This window comes from Mixophyes fleayi, chromosome 5 (genome assembly GCF_038048845.1).
Source record: "Mixophyes fleayi isolate aMixFle1 chromosome 5, aMixFle1.hap1, whole genome shotgun sequence".
Taxonomy (NCBI): domain Eukaryota; kingdom Metazoa; phylum Chordata; class Amphibia; order Anura; family Limnodynastidae; genus Mixophyes; species Mixophyes fleayi.
The window spans coordinates 31,039,575-31,060,325 of record NC_134406.1 but is presented as its reverse complement, the minus strand read 5'-3'; the positions used below and the strand labels follow the sequence as shown (position 1 = coordinate 31,060,325).

Below are 20,751 nucleotides of genomic sequence, written 5' to 3'. Positions count from 1 at the left end.
TCAGCGCCACAGCTGGAATTCTAGAGATTTAGTGATCTCAGGTGTGTCTTACACAGCGTATTAATGGAGAGTTGTGGTTTTTTTAAGCCACTCCTATAATAATCATCACCGCCTGTTCCAGTACGTCAGGCTGAAGACAGCGATCACAAATCACAATAAGATTCTCTCCCTCACCTCTGTATGAACACATCTGTACAGTGAGTCCTGCAGGGGTGTAGTTAGCCTTCATATCTTACACAGAAAGTATTGGCTTGCACAATCTAGAGCCTTATGCTCACGTTTTGAGCCTCTCAAATTCTATTTATGCAATTTATGCAATTGCACAAATGTAGACTCAACAAACACCTGTAGAATTTCCCTTTAACATATATATATATATATATATATATATATATATATATATATATATATATACGCAGACAGAAGTATCGCTGCATGAAGATCACAACAAGGATCCTGGTACTGCACAGCATGAATGGTGATTACCTGCTATAGAGCGAACCAAGGCGTTGAACCTAGGGCCAGGAGTCACCGATTCGTGGCCCTATTCCGGTGACTCCTGGCCTTATGTGTATACAACTTTCACACTAAACACAGTTTGTCAACAATACGAAATCACTTTGACACCTTTGCATAATAAGGCCAGTGCTCTGTTAGGAATAGGTGTTTAATATTATAAAAAAAAAAGTGGTTGGACCGCTGTACAGTAATGTAATCAAAGAACTCTTTCATAGAAGATGTCCTGCATTTGTCAAAAACGAGGCGTCCATCGGGGGCCCGGGGTGAGGTCTGCATAGGGCCAATGCCCCAAAGATACACCACTGTGCGCAATGAGATATTTGACAGAACATGTCTTGAAAGAAAGTTTAGCCCCAAACTGGGTTTATTTAAACTATTTGCGTATATGTATTGAAGAGGTTGTATTGCTGAATAATGTACACATGATGTGGAGACATTCCCGCTGGTTAAAAGAAGACTACTATTATTACTAAGTTGATTATGTTAATATTTGATCAATATCGGCATTGCCAATGCTGTGTATGGAGAAACAATAAAATAATCAAAATTACCCTCTGCCATCTAATTAAACAGCTGTGATTAGTTATATTTAACTTTACATAGTAGATTTAAACTGATTAATGAAACCACCTGTATAATAAAATTATTCCTGCGCTATCTGCATCAATGAATGTACTTCACTCGTCCTCAATGGCTATTTCTTAACCGTCTACTTAAGTACAACACACTCTGAGCCTTTCAGTTCTATAAACCGTATTCCAATTTTGCACTAACATTTTCTTAAAGGGCTTGTGGACTATAGGACAGATGGACTTTTATGCTCTTGCCCAAGAGACCAATCACATCTTCTGACCACATTTACCTGTCAGTGACGGAGCCCAGTGATACTAATCTATTCACTTCAGAGGCCCATGCTTTGCTCTTCTTAGCATTAAGAGGAAGGACCTGGTTAGGCTAATACACTCGTAAAAACCCCTCACCTTCGTAAAGTTCAGCCCGCCCTAGACTAATACACATGTGTAGCGCCCCCCTCACCTACGTAGGGTTAAGCCCGTCCTAGACTAATACACTCGTAGCGCCCCCTCACCTACGTAGGGTTCAGCCGACTGAAGGCTAATACGCTTGTAGCATCCCTTCACTTATGTAGGGTTCAGCCTGCCCTTGGCTAATACGCTTGATCACATTCACAACTGAGTCCAATGCTGCTATCTGATTGATATTGGCTTTGGCAACAGCTGATACAGAGGCCAAAAACACAAAAAGATGCCATTCACCAGCCTTTTTGCCCTGTATTTTCTGCCATCAGATCAGTTACCCAGACTACTTTATTGTTATCAATAGCTATTGGTTCAACAACTACCTGCAAATCTCAGGTTAAAACATGTAAAGTTACTTGATACAAAGGACATATTTTACATATCTGCTACCTGAATTTTTGTTTCCATTAAACATATTTATGTTTGTGTTACATACTTCTGTATTTATATGTTGAAGTTTCTGTGTCGCAAAATGAATATTGGAAAAAACTATCAAGCAATTTAAAGTTCACGTAAGAAGAACACAAGAGTAGAACTACCTCCTCCAAGAAGACTGTTAAGAATCATAGTGCCCTAGATATTTTTGAACCGACTCCTTTATAGATTTTTTTGAACCGACTCCTCTAACAGCTATTTTCTTTACAAGAAAATTATCATCACATTGAAGGTGCAATTGTTCTACTGCCACAATATAATATATGGAACAAATTATTCTTGTTTTTTCAAAAAAAAAAAAAAAAAATGGTTTCTCCTGCAACTTGTGCTGTACCTTACACTACAAGTCTCTACAACTGACTTGATCGGGACCACTTAGCAAGATTAATTGGTTTGGTGTGCATGACATAAGAGTTTTATATGCTACATTAATCAGCATGCCTTCCTCTAACCTAAATTTCTACAATGAATGTCATGAAAGTTTGGATTTTATTTAATACTTCAATAAAAAAACAACAAATTATGCGTTCCTAAAATTCATAGTTCCAAAAGGAAGGGAATGATGTATACAGCCTTGTGTGCTGCAGGGTAACATTATTTACATAATGGATGAATGCCATCAGTACAATCGATTTCAAAAGCAATACATATATCTGTTGCTGATTCTCCACCATGACCTAATCTACCACGATGTTCTGCTCCTGGAATTCCCATTTAGTTTAAAATTGCAAATGCATGGCCTGAATGAATTAATTCACAAGAAATGTGTTTTTAATTACTAATTAATTATTTAACCCCAGGTTACAGCAACAGAAAAATAAGTGGTCAGTTTGGGAGCCCAGCACTTTGTGCTCTGTCTGTGGAAGGGGTCATGTTATAAGGCCAGCTATTGGGAGTAATACAGAAAGCACAATATGCAGCTACACCAACATGACAACTAATGTGTCTGTACAGCTTGCCCTGTGTGGTTTAGCAAATTCGTTAGTCATATGCCTTAACAATGGCAGTCCGTTTAATGCCCAAATACAAAAGCTTAACTGCAAACTATGCCACTAGGTGCCATACACTTTGCAATACATTTTAAAACGTCTCTTTTGGTTTACACTACTGCATTCATATGCATGTTATGATTATAATGCACTATTTAGACCTGTTGAAAAATAAAACAGTGATGCATTTTGCTAAGTTTTCTGTTTATGTGATGCATGTAATTCCCATGTAAACCTCTCGCTGACTTACCTGCCTGTCTATGGCCGGCTGCTGTGCTGTGTTGTGTGTATGGTTGTCAGGCAACGCGGCAGCGCGCACAGAGGGCAGCCGTGAGCGCGCACTGAGAGCTGCAGAGCGCAGGTGACAAGTGCAGCTAGCAGCGCGCACATAGTCTCCACGGACGCGGCAGGTCTAGCACTGACAAGTGCAGCTAGCAGCGCGCACACAGTCTCCACGGACGCGCCACTGCTGCTTTCAGCGCTGTCTCTGTTTAATAAAATAAATACACGTGGGGACAGATTTGCTTGTTCCGTGCACATGTCGTGTGATTGGATCACTTTGGGGTTTATCAGTGCAATTTTCAGAAGATCTTATAGCTTGGTAAATAGCAGACATCTGTTGAACAGTTATTGGGTCTTCCAGATTTTTTGGGGGGTTTTTCCCTAATTTATTTGCACAGCTTTTAGCACTTATAGCACTTGATCAGGAAAGTGTGTGTGCAGAGCTGTGTGGTGGCTGGGGCAAGAAGGTAATGTGACTCCCCCAAACCCGGGGGCGAACGGAGGAATGTCGACTCAAAAAAAAACCACCCCCGCGAGAGCTGCTGCGCATGCACAGCAGCTCCGTTTCTTCAGTGCTGTCCTATACAGCAGCCGCAGGGCTGTCTAAGAAGCGTCCGCGGCGGTGCTGTATACACTACAGCACCGCCGCGGACGCTTCTTTGACAGCGCCGCTGCTGCTGTATAGGACAGTGCAGCTATAGCGGCCACTTAGCGCAGGGGGAGGGGGTTTCTGGAGACTCAGAAACCCCCCCTGCGCCCTCTTTCACATGTGTGTGCCCTGGGTGACTGCCCCTCTGGCACAGCCTTAGGTATGGTCCTGCGTGGTCCTGCGTGTGCCCATTGCCTCCTTAAGTAGGGTGCGTCGGGGTTAAGTTCCCTAGGACGTGACTAGCGCGTGTCTGATGCACTTGGGAGGTATGTTTAGAATAATTTGTTAATATCACCAAGACTTAGAAACCAGCTATGTGCCACTATCCAATCTATATATGGTATTTTTCAATCATATGGGAGCGAACATAACATGAGCACCCCCAATTATTTTAAAAAGTTGGCTCCTATGACTAGAGATATTCCATTACATGTGTGCTTAGCTTAACTCTCTGAGCACCATACTAGTAGTATTTATGACTAGGTTTATAGGCTTCAACTGGGCCACAATATTACATTTTTCATCCTTGTGGTGCTCTTCTTAGACCACACTGGTAATCACAGTAATTGACCATGATTAATGCGGTTAGTGAGTCGAGTGAAACCAAACTCATGTAGAGAATACGGCTCTTCTGGGATTGAATGAGACCCTGTTGATGGCGGTGTTCGTCTGCGGGAAGGAGAGACTAACGTCTAATGCCAACACATTCTATTGCACAAAACAAAGTTTCCATCATAGGGAATAAAAGTGTACATACTTCTGTTACTATGACGCACACATGTATATAATAATAATAATAAAGTACATAATTTGAAAAAGAATCGGTGAAAACTCCCATTCTGCCAAGCTATCTATTGCACCATTTTGAAATCATTTATTACAAAATGTTAGTCAAAAAAGTGCAATCTATCACGGAAAAAGATAATTTATAATTCACTTTGATAACCTTGTAAATGAAAAGATATTCTCAGTTTGAGTTAAACATAGCAGAGATGTTAAAATTGGTTTGATCACTATAGTACATTTAACATCTAGAGGCCTAAAACTATTACCTAAGTTGTCTTACTCTTGTCTTGAGCCAGTGATGATATTAGTTAGACAACACTTTAAAGATGGAGCAAATTATAGTAAGGAAACGACAAGAAAGCTTATGAATTAGTCCAGTGGTTCCCAAACTGTGTGCCTAGGCTCCCTGGGGTGTCTTGGAGATCTCACAAGGGTGCCTCAGCCAGGGCCAGTGGTAAGCAAGGCGGGGGACTACTTGGTAATTATTTTGGCTTAGGGGTGCCTTGAAAAAATTTTGGAGACCCTAAGGGTGCCTTGAACTGAAAAAGTTTGGAATCCACTGAATTAGTCTATCAGTGTGTATGGTCATCACCAACCACATAATCAGGCACATTCAATTAGCCACGTAGTCTACCTTGTACATAGCTGCCAAGAGGAATTTCAGGCCTCAATACAGCAACTTCTTGGTGCTCCATCCATAGCTGCCAAAGGGGGCGTAGTCACACCATGTTGGTGGCTCCTCCCACTACACAAGCAGATCAGAGCCCCAGTACTTTTTACCTGCCCCCCCCCCCCCCCCCCATCTCTCAGAATCCCTGAACTTGTACAATGGGTCTCCGCTGGATGTTGAAATATACACTCGTTTTTGCTTGTACCTCATAGAGATGCCAGGAAAAATTAGCAAAGTTTCCTCTACTGCAAATGCCAGAAATTTGCGCAGGAACACATGGCGTGAGGTGCCTACGGGACCTCACTGGTAATTGAACCCGCCCCTAACTGTTCCCTATAGTAGCCGGCTATTCAGTATCGGATTTGGACACCTGGGTCTGTAATTGTCCCAAACGCTTATGGCCAAATTGGTCATAGAACTATATATACCCATGTGCCTGGTCTTTCTGTACTGGAGTCCTCAAACGCACATACCTTATGAAGATGTCTATACAGACATCTTCAGATATATTTATAATATCTCTTAATTACAGATTTTTTTTCACAAAAATGGAGCTGATTTTACCTACAGAAGTGAAAACCAGGATGTCTAAGAAACGTCCATGAAGGAGATTTCTATGCGTATTTTCAGTGTGTATCCCTTAATACCATCTTGTTCCTTCACAGACTGAAACAGTGTAAGCGAGCAGTCCCTGCAGCACCAGATGCCAGTAACATGACACTCTTTCCAAATTCAGGCCTTTGTCTGTTTGGTCCTTAATCTTGTAGACAGCTGCCAAAGGTAAGTGTAATACGATTTATTGTAAGCATCAGCATGTATGAATATTGAAACATCTGTTAATGTCTATTTAGGTCAGTCCTTTAAAGTTGATTTGCCAAATCTTTGTTCATATCATACTTCCCGAGCAGATCTTCAGCAAGTGCATATATTTTAGGGGGTTTATTTTTTAGACGTTGGCAGTCTGCAGGCAATCGTTGTCAAACTGTGCTCCACGGAAACAAATCCTCCGCTTTTCATACAGCCCGTAACTTTTGTAATCTCAGATAGTGATCCCCACATTACACAGAAACCATCACATTAGATAAATTGTTTTCTGAGGCTTAAAACAAAACAGGCTTTATCACTATTACTGAAATTGAATTCTAAATTGGAGGATGAGACAGCATAATTTACTTGCAGAAGTTACTATATGCGTTTTTACTACGACATTCATTTCATAACACCGTTCTGTTTAATTAAAATATAATTCAGAAGAAAATATAATTGTATGGGACTATGTTTCATCGTTATACTCCAAAAACATACTAGTAGGTTAATTGGCTGCTATTAAATTGACCTTAATCTCTGTCTGTCTGTGTATGTTAGGGAATTTAGACTGTAAGCCCTATTGGGGCAGGGACTCTGTACAGCGCTGCAGAATTAGTGGCGCTATATAAATAAATGGTGATGATGATGATTATATTAACTGTCCATTAAATTCCATCTTCCTTTTTTACAGTATAGCAAATCGTTCAGTGATAAGCAACTGTCCTAGGGCCACATGCGGCTATCCAAACTTTCACCTGTGGCCCCCAGCTTCTTCCTGCTGCTTTATAATCAGATGTGTTTGTTACAGCTTGTATCACTTGTTTAAAACGTCTGTTGATATGTTATTACAGATAGGCGTCTCTGTATTTCATTACATGTATTGTTTAAATTTATTACTGAGATTAAGGGTAATGTGAGGCCCTTTTGTATGTTATATATCAGGTTGCCTATCACTGTTTCAGTTCCTCATTCTACCAAATGTTTCCTACAGCACCATGTAACCCAGTGGCAGATTACAATAGGTTATTATATAGATTTAATCCAGATTGCCGAACTTGCCCACTCAAACCCAGTTGTACAATTATGACAAGCAATAAAGTGAGCTTGGTTTAAGGGGTTACTGTATGTTTTAAAGAATTTGTTTGAGATTCTTGCATTTTAGTACAAAAAAATATTGAGATGTTTGTGGTCTGCTCTGTACACTAATTGGCTTGTTGAGTGTTCTCATGGAAAGCGAAAGTGGTCCAAACTAGATATTTAAATAAATATCAGTGTTTTGGTTGCTGCTCAAGCACAAAACAATGTGAAAAATATATGTACTAGAAGCAACATGTTGACTGTTTTAAAAATAAATAAATAAATAAATAAATTTGTTGTTTAAAAACTACATTTTTAAAGACAGCTTTCCTTAAAATTTTTATTTAGGTCAGCCTTTGTAAAATGATTTGCTGACCATGAAGCATTAAGATTTGTAGGGGGGTATTCAATTGTTGTCGTTAACGCTCTCAAACGAGCGCTCTAAAAATATTAGCGTTAATACGGTAATTACTCGCTAAATTTCATGAGATGAAATTCAGCGAGTAAACTACCGTATTAACGGTATTTACGCGCATATTACCGTATAAACTGTAATATTTTTCGAGCGCTCGTTTTTTTTTGTTTTAGCGCGTTAAAAGCAACAATTGAATACCCCCCGTAGAAATCAAATTTTGCCATTTTTATTTTACTTTTTATCTCTAGTTCAATTAAAATGTAAAGTTTTCTAGACCCAGGCCTAGGATATCTATCGCCAATGAGATCCGGCAAATCTTATCACCAGAAGTACCCGGTGTTCATATAAAGAGGCATTTTACTCCTTTCCACAAGGTCAGTATATTAATACCCTGCTGTAGTTGACATTTAAATGATCAGATTGGCTACAAGTTGTTCTATCCCCACCCATTTCAAAATTGAGGACATACACGATGAGCAGGAGTTAAAGGTATTGTTATCTACTTTCCCAAAGTGTCCAGGGGAAGACCTCCTGAAGTAGGGGAAGACCTCCCGAACTCCCAAGAGAGCAGGAAATTCTCGCTGGAGCACTGAACTGCAACAAGGAAGGCGGGGCCATGGCACGATTTGCACCATCAAGCCCCGCCCTCCCACAGACCACACCTAGTGGCAGTGATGGGATTGGTCCACTGACACTTGCTGTGAACTGAGATGGGAATGGTCTTGATGATGTCATTTCCAAACCCACAGATGCAGCAAATCATTAAACTTAATTGGACATTTATGTTTTCTGATTTTTTTCAAGGTATATACTATTGGACAGAGTGGATATGTAACTTCAAAAACTCCCTTAATCATTGTGGAAATATAGCTGCGTTAGGGTTAACTACAGCAACAAGGAGAACATTAAGATCTAAAAGACTATTTTTAATTATTAGGATATCATCAACGTAATATTTCCAGCTTTATATTGATAACATCAGGATATCCAATTGAACCATATGAACTAAGGACTTTTCATTAGATTGATCATAGACTTTATTGGGACAATACCATGCTCACGGTTCAATCTTTCACTATATTGTCATATAAAGATGTAGCACGGCTCTTTACATTTACTATTTGTTCCATTGGATCATGGAAACTCCATGATCAGCAGCTCCCTAAGTCAAGAACACACTCAATAACTAGAGCGCACTCATTTTTATCTATTATCATTAAGCTCTGCCCACCCTGTCTTTCCTATCTTGCCTCTGAATCGCCTGAAAGCAAGATAAGAAACCTATGCAGGTATGGTTAATGAATAAATACTTTAAGGTGCTCAGACCATAGCCAGTCACCATAACAAGTAAACCAGATCTTTTAGAGGCTATCTGGCATACATGGAATTTCCCTTGCCCACCTGAATGAAACATTTATTTATATAGCGCCACTAATTTTGCAGCACTGTACAGAGAATGCACTTATATCAATAGAGCTTACATTCTAAATTCCCTAACACGCACACATACAGACTAGGGTCAATTTGATAGCAGCCAATTAACCTACTAGTATGTTTTTGGATTGTGGGAGAAAACCGGAGAACCCAGAGAAAACCCACGCAAACACGGGGAGAACATACAAACTCTACACAGATAAGGCCGTGGTCGGGAATCTAATTCATGACCCCAGTGCTGTGAGGCAGAAGTGCTAACCACTGAGCCACCGTGCTGCCCACATTCCTTGCTGCTTCGACAGATATAATGGACTACCCCAGCCAGACCTGATTCGGATCGGCATCTGTTTACTGTGGGGTCACAATTCCCAGTGGTTCTACAAATCCAATCCAACAAGTGAAGGTTTATGGGCTCAGACCAAAGATTGTAGTCGCCACTCAAAGGTGGGAAAGTGGCTGTCAGGCTTCTTCATGGAAAAATAATGCCACAGGCTCAGTAAATGGAAAGGGTACACAAGGAGCCATCCACAGCCCAGGTCTTGGATATAGAGCAGACTCTCTCCCCTCCAATATAATCGTATGTGACAACAGTAGCAGCCAGCATAGTGGTGTCTCTCTATCTTCAAGCACTCCTACTAAAACAGTAGTAGTACATTATTGATAGATATATGCTTATTTTATTGCATTGGATGTAAAGTAAGTATTGGTTTACATAAGTAAGTAAAGGAAAAAAATGCAAATTGGTGCTTATATAAGTACATGAGAAAAATAGCTTGTTGCACCTTACAACATGTATATTGAAATACAGTGAAAAACATCTTTAGGAAATAAATCATTCATATGTTTCTATTGTCTGCAATATAATTAAGCCTAATAATGTAATTTTTAACGCATAATATTGGCAGCACAGCAACAGAAACATTGGGTGGGCCAGAATATAAAGTGTAATGTATTCACCAATAACCAGATTAAGGATATTCCAACTCCCCTGCCTGAACCCCTTCACCATTATAGTTCTCCTAATTTATCCTTAAACATATAAATATCTCTCTAATTTCTATCCTGAGGCAGAACCCACTGTGACTCCCCTGTGGATAAATAATTATTAAATTGTAAGCATAAGCTCTCGCAGCTTAATCTCCTTCACCTCCTGTCTTCACTAAATTATAAACATATGGATTATATGCCAACTGCATATTTTTGTTCTGGGTTTAAAACACGCTCACGATTTTCTATGAGTCTTTAAAAAAAAAAAAAAAATTGCTAGCGCCACTTTCTCCTGTTCACATTAAGCTGCTATGGAGATATCTTTACCCTGGGCTCATTGCAGAGGTTACTGGAGAGTGGTAAGAGACATTTCTGTCAATTATATTAAAATGTTACATGTAGATTTAGTAATTGGGTGATGGAAAATGTCGTCTTGACAGATTCAGACCGCACTGACGATGACCTAACGTAGATATCTGCCACTGGCCGCGAAAAATGAAAAGCCTAGGATAAGTGACACGCTAATTGGTCAGATTTAGCAACCTCATTAACTTATGAGGTGTAGCAGTGACAGTCATGCCAAGTCACAGCGCTCGGCTGATTATAATTATTAGTATTTGCATTGTGCTGTTAGCATTCTGTGCTAATTACTTAGAGTGCTGCAGTAATGTACTCAGCTTAGATGGTAATAATCTTGCAATGGGGACCATGGGCCTGATTCATTAAGGATCTTAAGTTGAGAAACTTCTTATTTCAGTCTCCTGGACAAAACCATGTTACAATGCAAGGGGAGCAAATTAGTATTCTGTTTTGCAGATAAGTTAAATACTGACTGTTTTTTCATGTAGCACACAAATACTTGATAGCTTATTTGTACACTGAAATTTAAAGTTGATATTTGTGTGCTACATGAAAAAACAGTCAGTATGATAGGCCAGAGGGAGATCCATCCACAGCAACCCTGATCTATCATGAGAGGTCAGGAGTACCAGCCCAGGTAAACCAGCAACGAGATACGCTAGCAGCGTCATTTACCCAGGAGAAACCCGGTACTGGATGCCGGTAAAGAGTCCAGTGGTGGCAGCTCGTGTAAGCCCCTCCTACTGCGGCAAGAGGTCACTTTTTGGATTACGAAAGGGAACGGTGGCAAAGTAAGCCCAGCCGGTTCCCAGCAACAACAGACATGGTGGCATAGGCGGTCCATCCTGTCACAACCTGCCTCCCGCTAATCACTGCAGCTTCTCTGATTCAGCAACTGAGGGCTGGATAACTTCATCGCCACGTTCGTGGTATTACCTGCCTCCCGCTAATCACTGCAGCTTCTCCGACTCATCAACTGCGGGCTGGATAACTTCATCGCCATGTCTGTGATAAATCCCTGCCTTCCGCTGATCACAGCCGCATCTCGTATCACTTCACCTGCTTGTTGGATAACCCCATCTCCACGTCTGTGGTACCTACCACCTGCCGCTCATCTGAACTTTCCGCTGCTTCTAGGTTACAACTTGCATCCACAGAGCACCTCATTGCGTTCTGTTATCCGTATTGCCATATCCTCAATTCTCTTAGCTGCATGACCGTTAACCCTGCCACACTCTCCAGAGGGCCATGACCTGCGCAGTGGTGCCGCTAAACCCATACCCTCTTGTGGGGTGTATGGGTGTAGTAGCATCGTTCCCAGTGATTAGGGTGGAATTAAACATTTGATACCCATATTTAGAACTGTTTTGACTTGATATTATAACATATCACTGGGATTTTTGGATTTACCCTGTGCGGTACACAGTCTTCTATTATTTTACCTCTTGTGGGGGTCCCTGGAGAAGACCAGCCGCTGTGTTAGACTCCACGCCTCGCTTGTAGTAACTACTATTGGCAGAATTCTGGGTCGAGAATCTTAGTGACCGTGACAATGTGTTAATGCTTCCTAATGACTGAACAGCAGAGGAAAATGGCATGCACATACAAGCCAAGTACAGGCTCATGTAGTACTGTAGAAACACGCATGTACCCCTGTTAGGTGCTACAAGGCAGGTGTAATTACACACAGATGACATAACAGTTGGGACCCAGCGCACATTTCTACATGGGGAAGGGATTGTGGTTTAGGAGGAGGCTTGCCCAAAATGAAAAAACATCTTGAAGTGACTACTTCTTTTTGGGGGCCAAATTTAGTTTTTTACAAGTGTTTGAATTCCAGAAAGTAAGTGTTACCTCAAATATTTAAATACAACGAAAATGGGATACATAACTGTACCTCAATTTATTTGTCATATGAGGACATTTAGCCTGTAATATGCAGCATACATTCAGTAGGCTATACAAGTAAAATATACAGATATATTTAAAAGGGGTTTATGTTCAGAATGCTAATGTTAATCAGCAGACTAAGTCTCATGCTAATTAGATGCTCACACTTCTTTGCCTGACCTATTAAAAAGGCTTGTGAAAATCTGCGGCTTTTGACAGCAGAGGATTTCACTTGAAAAGGATTTTCTTCTGAATGTAGTACGTCTCTGGAGCCGGTTTAAATGTCACAATATGCAGACTTTTCATTAGGGATATACAGCGCTGGTCATGCCTCACTCTTTACATTCGCAGTAAAATGACACAGGAATTCCAATATCTGCAGATTCAGATCAATGAGAGAATTCACAGCAGAAAAAAAACTAATTTTATGGGCTCAGTATTGTCACAGGAATTTTATTTTCATAAATATTGGTTCAGCCCCCAAATATCTGCCTGTTAAACAGTTATCTTTAAATGAAAGCTCTTAGTAAGGCTGCATTCACATGGGCATTTTATCGCAGCGATTTTAATCTCAGCTACAATCGCTCATGTAGACAAAGTCTACATGATAATTATGTAATAACTGACAATTCCACATGTGAAACGACAGATGGAATCTCATTGGTTTACAGTATTCTGCTAATTTGGAAAGTGACAGTGCAGCGTGAAAAAATTGCTGTATGCAACTTCCGTAAGCGACTGTCACTACTACCATGCTCCATGTACCAGGAAAACTCCTTTGTTTATTTATAACAATTCTGTAAAGCAACAGCACGAGACATCAACGCCTAGTGAACCTCTACCCCCCCCCCCCCAGGCGACCCCCCCCCTCCCAGGCGACTGCTCCCGATATTACTCTCTGCTGATAAAAAGATCTTAGCCCTCTCTTGTGGAGGACTATTGAAAAGAAATAAGACAGGACAGCTCGAGCCTCTATCTCAACCTAAATTAAGGGGACAAGCTATATTACAGGTAGTACTATACACCTCATAAAGTCCATGCAATGTTTTCTAATGCTGACCCGATTATATGGGGGAAGTGCAGACACAGGTTACCCTATACCACATATGGTGAGCTTGCCCAAAAATCTCTCTCTTCTGGGACAAGTTATACAATCTCCTGAACTCACTACTAGAAGCACCAATCCATAAGGACTCTCCTCTCCTCAATCCCTATTATGATAACTGTTTGACAACTCACCATCCTCACATCAATGCACTGTTTAAAACGTATCAACCACAAATTTCTTTTGTTCCTCTTCGTGTAGGTCCCCTCCCTATTTACCAATTCATTAGAGATAATTCTTATGACGTTTATGATTTACTTTTCTTAATAAAAGAAACATTATATCCATGGTTTTCCTATGTTCAATTTAGTGTTTTGTACTTGTGGTACCACAATTTTCTGGTGAAAATAAAAAGTATAAAAAAAATAGTAATGCAACAATATGCACAAAGCAGTAGTCTAAAGTATACAAAATAATCAGTAAGAGCAATAATGGAAAATTAATTCACTGGTGCAATTACTAATTGTATTGCACACAGCTGAATATAATGAAACTGCAATTCATATTATTAGGGTGATTTCACTATTACTACTGTTTTCCGCAAAGAGGTTTACACTGTGGCTATAAAATGGGTACATTTATCAAGCTGCGGGTTTGAAAAAGTCAAGATGTTACCAATCAGATTCTAGCTGTCATTTTGTAGAATGTACTAAATAAATGATAGCTAGAATCTGATTGGTTGATATAGGCAACAGCTCCCCTTTTTCAAACCCGTAGCTTGATACATTTAGCCCTTAGTTCACCAAGTTATAGTAAAATAATCCCTATTGCTAAGGAGACCTCTTCAGGGGTGGTCTTCTCTTGCCCTGTCTCCCCCTACAAACTTCTCATTTATTCAGGTTTGTGAGGAAAGCATTACTTTAATATGACATATTTCCTGTGTGAGCTCATCACTATTTATACTGGCTGTATAAATGTACCTGAAAAGTGATGCCAAGATAAGAAGGTCCACAAACACTGTGCCAATCCCCAATTGAGTCTGGAAATCATGGCACAGCAGTAGAGTATCAGAAAAGCATTTTGTTCATTAAATTACCATTTGCAGATAAAGAAATGAGAACAATGAGTTATCATATAGAATGTCAGACAGATTTAAATGCTATGAGAAACCCATGCCTGGTGCTCCGGGATGAAACGGAAGTGACATGAGGACTGTTGTAAAGAGGAGCTGGAGTGCACCAGGACCCAGGAGAAGATGGACTAAACATTGCTTCCAGCACCAGCCCTTCAATAGAGGTTTCACGGAAACTAGAGCTCTGTGGGGTACTACATGTTTGCCCTTTGAAGTAAACCCCATAGAGGCAATTTGATAATTAGAGCAGATTGCTGACTATGAACTGCTAATATCTAAGTCTCTTTGTAGAGTACATCCTACTAACTATATAAGAGAACATGGCAGGGGAACAAGGTGCAACCAGATGTGGTCATACAGGACTGTCAAACTGGCTGCCATTAAAAGATTTGTGGGTTTATTTACTAAACGGCGGGTTTGAAAATCTGATTGGTTGCTTTAGGCAACATCTCCACTTTTCAAACCCGCGGTTTAGTAAATATACCCCATAGTATCGTTATAAATATCACTCTACCTCATGGCAAATTCAAACAGTACATAATAGTGCGAAAAGCTTATATGGTAACTGTTTTGTGGCAGAAATAAAAGAACAAAACAAAAAACAGACAACATACAGAAAATAACATATACAAAATCACACCTGTGGAATGTGCATTCTATTTGCGGGGTATTCAGTCTGCTACAGGCACCGTGAATAGAATGTTGGGACATGCCACAGGTGAGCATGATTATTGTTGGGTTACTTTGCAGGTGCGCCTACTGTCCGCCATGACAGGCTGACCGCGGTAAGAGGACACAGGATGCTGCGGGAGACAAGAGCGTGGGCGGTACACATGTTTTGTTTTACATCGCTGCTCCCTACTATATAGGAAAGTATAGATTTTGTGTGGAGACAATCTTTAATGGTTAATATTCTGTATATTAATGTTTAGTAATTAAGTGGCCTTTTTCGTATGGGCAAGTGCACAGATTAGCGCAGATGATGGCATAGACTGGCCATTTTTGCTAGCTAACAAGAGGTGGGAATATTGTTCGGACGTGGGTATATCAGGGCATTCTGCAGAAAAAGTTGGTTAGTTGTGACCTGATTCCGCCTACTAGTACAAAAAGGTTTTGCTGTGCGGTACGAGATGTTCTAATAAACGTCAGGGGGTGGAGAGTGAGCGCCTGTGGAAATGATCCCGCTTTTTAGCCCAAGGATTTTTGAGTTCTCTAACATAATTTCAAGGAATCTGTGCTTTAATATGCGCCGTTAAATAAAAAGTAAATGAAAGATGAGGATGTTAATTACTGACTTGAAACAAAGGTAGTTCAGATGCTCTCTTACTGTCATGAGTTATTTATGACATAAAAGAGGTTGTAACAAGCAGTATTTTAGCTGATAAAAGGAAACATAATTAAGGGGGTAATACAGATGTGTTAGGCGGTATAGCAATCGGCTGACATTTTTAATTTTGCAGACAAGCACATTTTTAGTTACAGACCACAAGCCCCCAAAGATGAACATCAGATATAAGAATTGGGGCATTCTTTAATGTATGCGCCCTGCGGACACAGGGCCCCATAAAGTAAATGTTACTCTTTGTGTCCTACTTGGGGATATACTGGCTCAGATGCCACATTGGTCTATGAATGTGGCTTTATATGCAAAATTGTAGTAATAAATTATACAAAATAGAGCAGAAATAAAGACCTTTTACCGTGGTTGAACTCAATAAATTAACATTGTTTGTGTTCTAACTTTGGATGAGTTTGATGAGACACAGTGTTGATTTGATTGAACGCCTATCCTTGAGATTAGTAAACAGTGGCTCTCGAACATATTTAATTCCAGTCAACGAAGAACAAGTGCTATGATTCAGCTATAAGTAATATCTGATAATATATTATTCATTTATGAATGCCTAATGAGCTTCAGAGGACTGCTATGAATTATGAATGTGTTTCATATATTTCTAAAACTTTAGTCAATAGAAGTCATTCCTCAGCAAAGAAATAGATTGAAATAATACTTTAGAAATAAAATAGAAACATAGCCTTATATTTTCCTTTCTGGATCTTATTCTTTATCATTTAAAACTTGTCTATTCCCCATATTTAGGGCACCAATTTTATTTTAACTAAAAGACCACCAAAGTTACAAGAATCAATCAATAAAAACAATTTTTTTTAGTGTTGGGGGAGAGGGCTGGCAAATTTTAGCCTGGGGGGCAAGACTCGACTGAGTAGCCTCTTTTAAAGAGAAGGTATCCCAGTGACCCTGTCCAAGGTAGCCTACTATGTGACCAGCCTGGGGCCCCCTGCCCCCCAGCCCAACCTGTCCCTGGGGGGTGGGGGTGACTTATTGTAGTAAAACAGTTTAAAATGTATATTTCTACTAATCTTGTTTATTCACATTAGAAATCTTATCCAGATTCAATGTATTGTCCCCTTTTTATTCAACAGTGGACCCCCAACACCCCATTAATCCTATGACAGGTGAGCCTTTTACACCTGCCATTACCAGAGTCCGTCCCAAGCTCCAGCACTTCTGGTCATCATGGGTGTCCATAACATATGGACAGAAAGAGTCTGATTCATCTTCAGACTTACGTCCCGCCTTGAGCTCAGAAAAGGACTTTATCCCAGTGAACACAATCGCATCCAATTCATGTACAGACATGTGCAAATCACACTTCTGACTGCCTACAATTTCAGTGGTGAAGAGGGGAGGGAACGGGCGGGCGCTCATCGGCAATGTACAGAAAAGGATGATGAGGCGCACACACGTTCGTCTGATTCATGCTTCTCTTGGGTTTGTATGAGTTTTTTAGCCGTATCACTTGCACTATCTACAGGGCAGGTATAAGTGCTGACTGACACGTATGAGCGCCAGACATGTGTTTGCAAGTAAGAAAATCTATAAAAATGCACTTTATGTAGAGTATTTCTCTTGGCGGCCCTGGCCATATTACACCATGTTGGGCATTATTACTGCCCATATTACACCTTGCTGGGCATTATTACTGCCCATATTACACCATGTTGGGCATTATTACTGCCCATATTACACCTTGCTGGGCATTATTACTGCCCATATTACACCTTGTTGGGCATTATTACTGTCCATATTACACCTTGTTGGGCATTATTACTGTCCATATTACACCATGTTGGGCATTATTACTGCCCATATTACACCTTGCTGGGCATTATTACTGCCCATATTACACCATGTTGGGCATTATTACTGGCCATATTACATCTTGCTGGGTATTATTACTGCCCATATTACATCTTGTTGGGCATTATTACTGGCCATATTACACCATGCTGAATATTATTACTGGCGTTATTACATCTTGCTGGGTATTATTACTGGCCATATTACATCTTACTGGGTATTATTACTGGCCATATTACATCTTGCTGGGTATTATTACTAGCCATATTACACCATGCTGAATATTATTACTGGCCATATTACATCTTGCTGGGTATTATTACTGGCCATATTACATCTTGCTGGGTATTATTACTGGCCATATTACACCATGCTGAATATTATTACTGGCCATCTACATCTTGCTGGGTATTATTACTGGCCATATTACATCTTACTGGGTATTATTACTGGCCATATTACATCTTGCTGGGTATTATTACTAGCCATATTACACCATGCTGAATATTATTACTGGCCATATTACATCTTGCTGGGTATTATTACTGGCCATATTACATCTTACTGGGTATTATTACTGGCCATATTACATCTTGCTGGGTATTATTACTAGCCATATTACACCATGCTGAATATTATTACTGCCCATATTACATCTTTCTGGGTATTATTACTGCCCATATTACATCTTGCTGGGTATTATTACTGCCCATATTACATCTTGCTGGGTATTATTACTGGCCATATTACATGTTGCTGGGTATTATTACTGGCCATATTACATCTTGCTAGGTGATATTATTGACCATATTACAGCTTGCTGGTTATTATTACTGCCCATATTACACCTTGCTGGGCATTATTATTGGCCATATTACACCTTGCTCGATATTATTACTGCCCATATGAAGCCTTGCTGGATATTATTACTGACCATATTCAGGGGTGTTGAGAGGGGGTGGGGGGGGCAGGTACAAAAAGTACTGGGCAGGACCTGCCTGGGGGCCCTGGCCTGCCTGTGAAGTAGGAGGAGTCACCAGCCTGGTGTGGACCCACCCTCATCGAAGACTATGGAAGGGGCCCAAGAAGTTGCTGTGCCTGGGCCCGATATTTCTCTTGGCTATAATCAAACTACCCATGGAACTGCTGTGGGGCTCAACATCATACACTGCGGTGTCCCAAAGGACAAAATGTGCCTTAAAGTGCAAAATAAATATGACAATTTTATATCCAGGCTGTTATATGATTTGGAAAATAGAACGATTGTTTATATAATATGCTAAATTCTGCTAATGAGATTAGTACACATCACTGAGCGCTACTGGATACTGACAGGTGATGGGGCAGATATCATGGTGGGTATGTGTTTATGATGGTGGTTATGGGACCCATCACAATCCTGTTATTTTTAGTAGTTATGCCTTGGAATACAACCCTATTAAAAAGAATATGCTAATGATAATGCTTAGTACATTTTTTTATTTTATTTTTCACATTGTAATGCTAAATTAGTTTATACATCATGTTGACTAGAATAAAGGTATCCTAATACCTTAGAAATGCAGCGTTCATTTATTTACGAATTAAACAAACTTTAGCGATACCTTAACATAGCCAGGAACTGGAGTAAAACAACCATTTGCCAAGAAAAACCCCGGCATGTCCTCAACAAGCAGGTAAAACAAACACATAGTTTTGGCAGTGGTTGTATACACAGCTGTTGAAAACAATGTAGATGATGCCGTATTACAACAAAACAATATTTTAGCCTCAGATCCATTTTAATCTGAGAGGCATTGTGTTCTGAAACAAACAAACTAATAATCATCGTTTCCCAGAAAAATAGTTATTTGTACATTTCTATGTAATTAATCTAAACAACAAAATAGTAATTAACTTTGCAGCTATGTTGCAGTAGCTGTATCTTAAAACTGTGACAGCAGAGAGAAACTCTATTAGCATATATTAATTAGGAGCCACGAGGAGCGATTAAATAATTCATCTGTGTCTCTGACACCTGTGAGTAATGCCTTTAATTTGTGTGTTCATATTTTTTAACGTAGATAATAATATTTCGTAAAGTAGGTTGTTTGTAATCATTACAGCTCACGTTTTAAAAGACTTGTTTTAGCAAAGTGCCATTCACCAAATTGATGTTTAGTTTATTACAACACTAGCTGTTCAATTTTGTGTCACAAAAAATAGGGATATTTATAAAAACTGGTGCACAGGTAACCACAAAGTTAACGCTAACAAATAGCAACCAGTTTGCTTTTATTTTTTCAAAGGCACAAAATAATTACACAATCTGATTGGTTCCTATCAGTTACAGCAACATCTGGACAGTTAGCTGAGCACATAAATAGCTCCCATATTCTCAGTAGGTTTGCCAAATGGAAATAAAAACATACCCGACATACTATCCCTATTATGTTTCTACCCTATTAACAATATAGGTACTGAATGTCAATTTTATTGACCCAGACAGGTGGCAACCCAACATTTTGGTCAGAGCCAGGCCCGGCGCTCCCATTAGGCAACCTTAGGCAGTTGCCTAGGGCGCCGGGACCTGCAGGGCGCCGCTGACTAGATTTTCTAATCTAGTCAGTGGCTCAGGAGAGGGTTGCCGCCGCCGCTGTTTTTCAGTGTCCGCGGGGCATCTGTGAAGTATCACTGTCTGTCAGACAGACAGTGTGAATAAAGTTCTTTCCTGGCGCCCCCCTCCCCTTCCCTCCCAGAATGCATCACTCCGCCTCTGCGTGAAGAAGGCGCGGATCAGCTAGAGAAAAGTTAAGTAAACTCTACTTTTTTTTTTAGGGGGGGGGGGGGCGGCGAAATTTTGCCTAGGGCGCCGTGAACCCTAGAACCGGCGCTGGTCAGAGCAGTGTTATATATAACACTTATCCTGTTTGTCATTATGTCATACTACAGGATACTCTTAAAGGTGGAGTAAAATACTGCAAGAGGGAGATTTACTGAAGTTCGGTTTGGTATGTGGTTGGCAAACAACCACACATTGAATATGTGTTCTCATCCAAACTGCAATAATTACTATCCTGCGGTTTGGAAGCTGT

The 20,751-nt window shown here is 40.1% G+C and overlaps 1 protein-coding gene across 1 annotated transcript in view; it reads right to left on the bottom strand.

Moving 5' to 3' along the window:
* Positions 1 to 3,288, bottom strand: part of ARMC3 (armadillo repeat containing 3) — a 97,999-nt gene extending 94,711 nt beyond the window's left edge. The window contains exon 1 of the mRNA XM_075211226.1: positions 3,231 to 3,288. The gene's annotated coding sequence lies outside the window, so the exon portion shown is untranslated. The remainder of the gene's footprint in view (positions 1 to 3,230) is intronic.
* Positions 3,289 to 20,751: the final 17,463 nt, after the last annotated feature.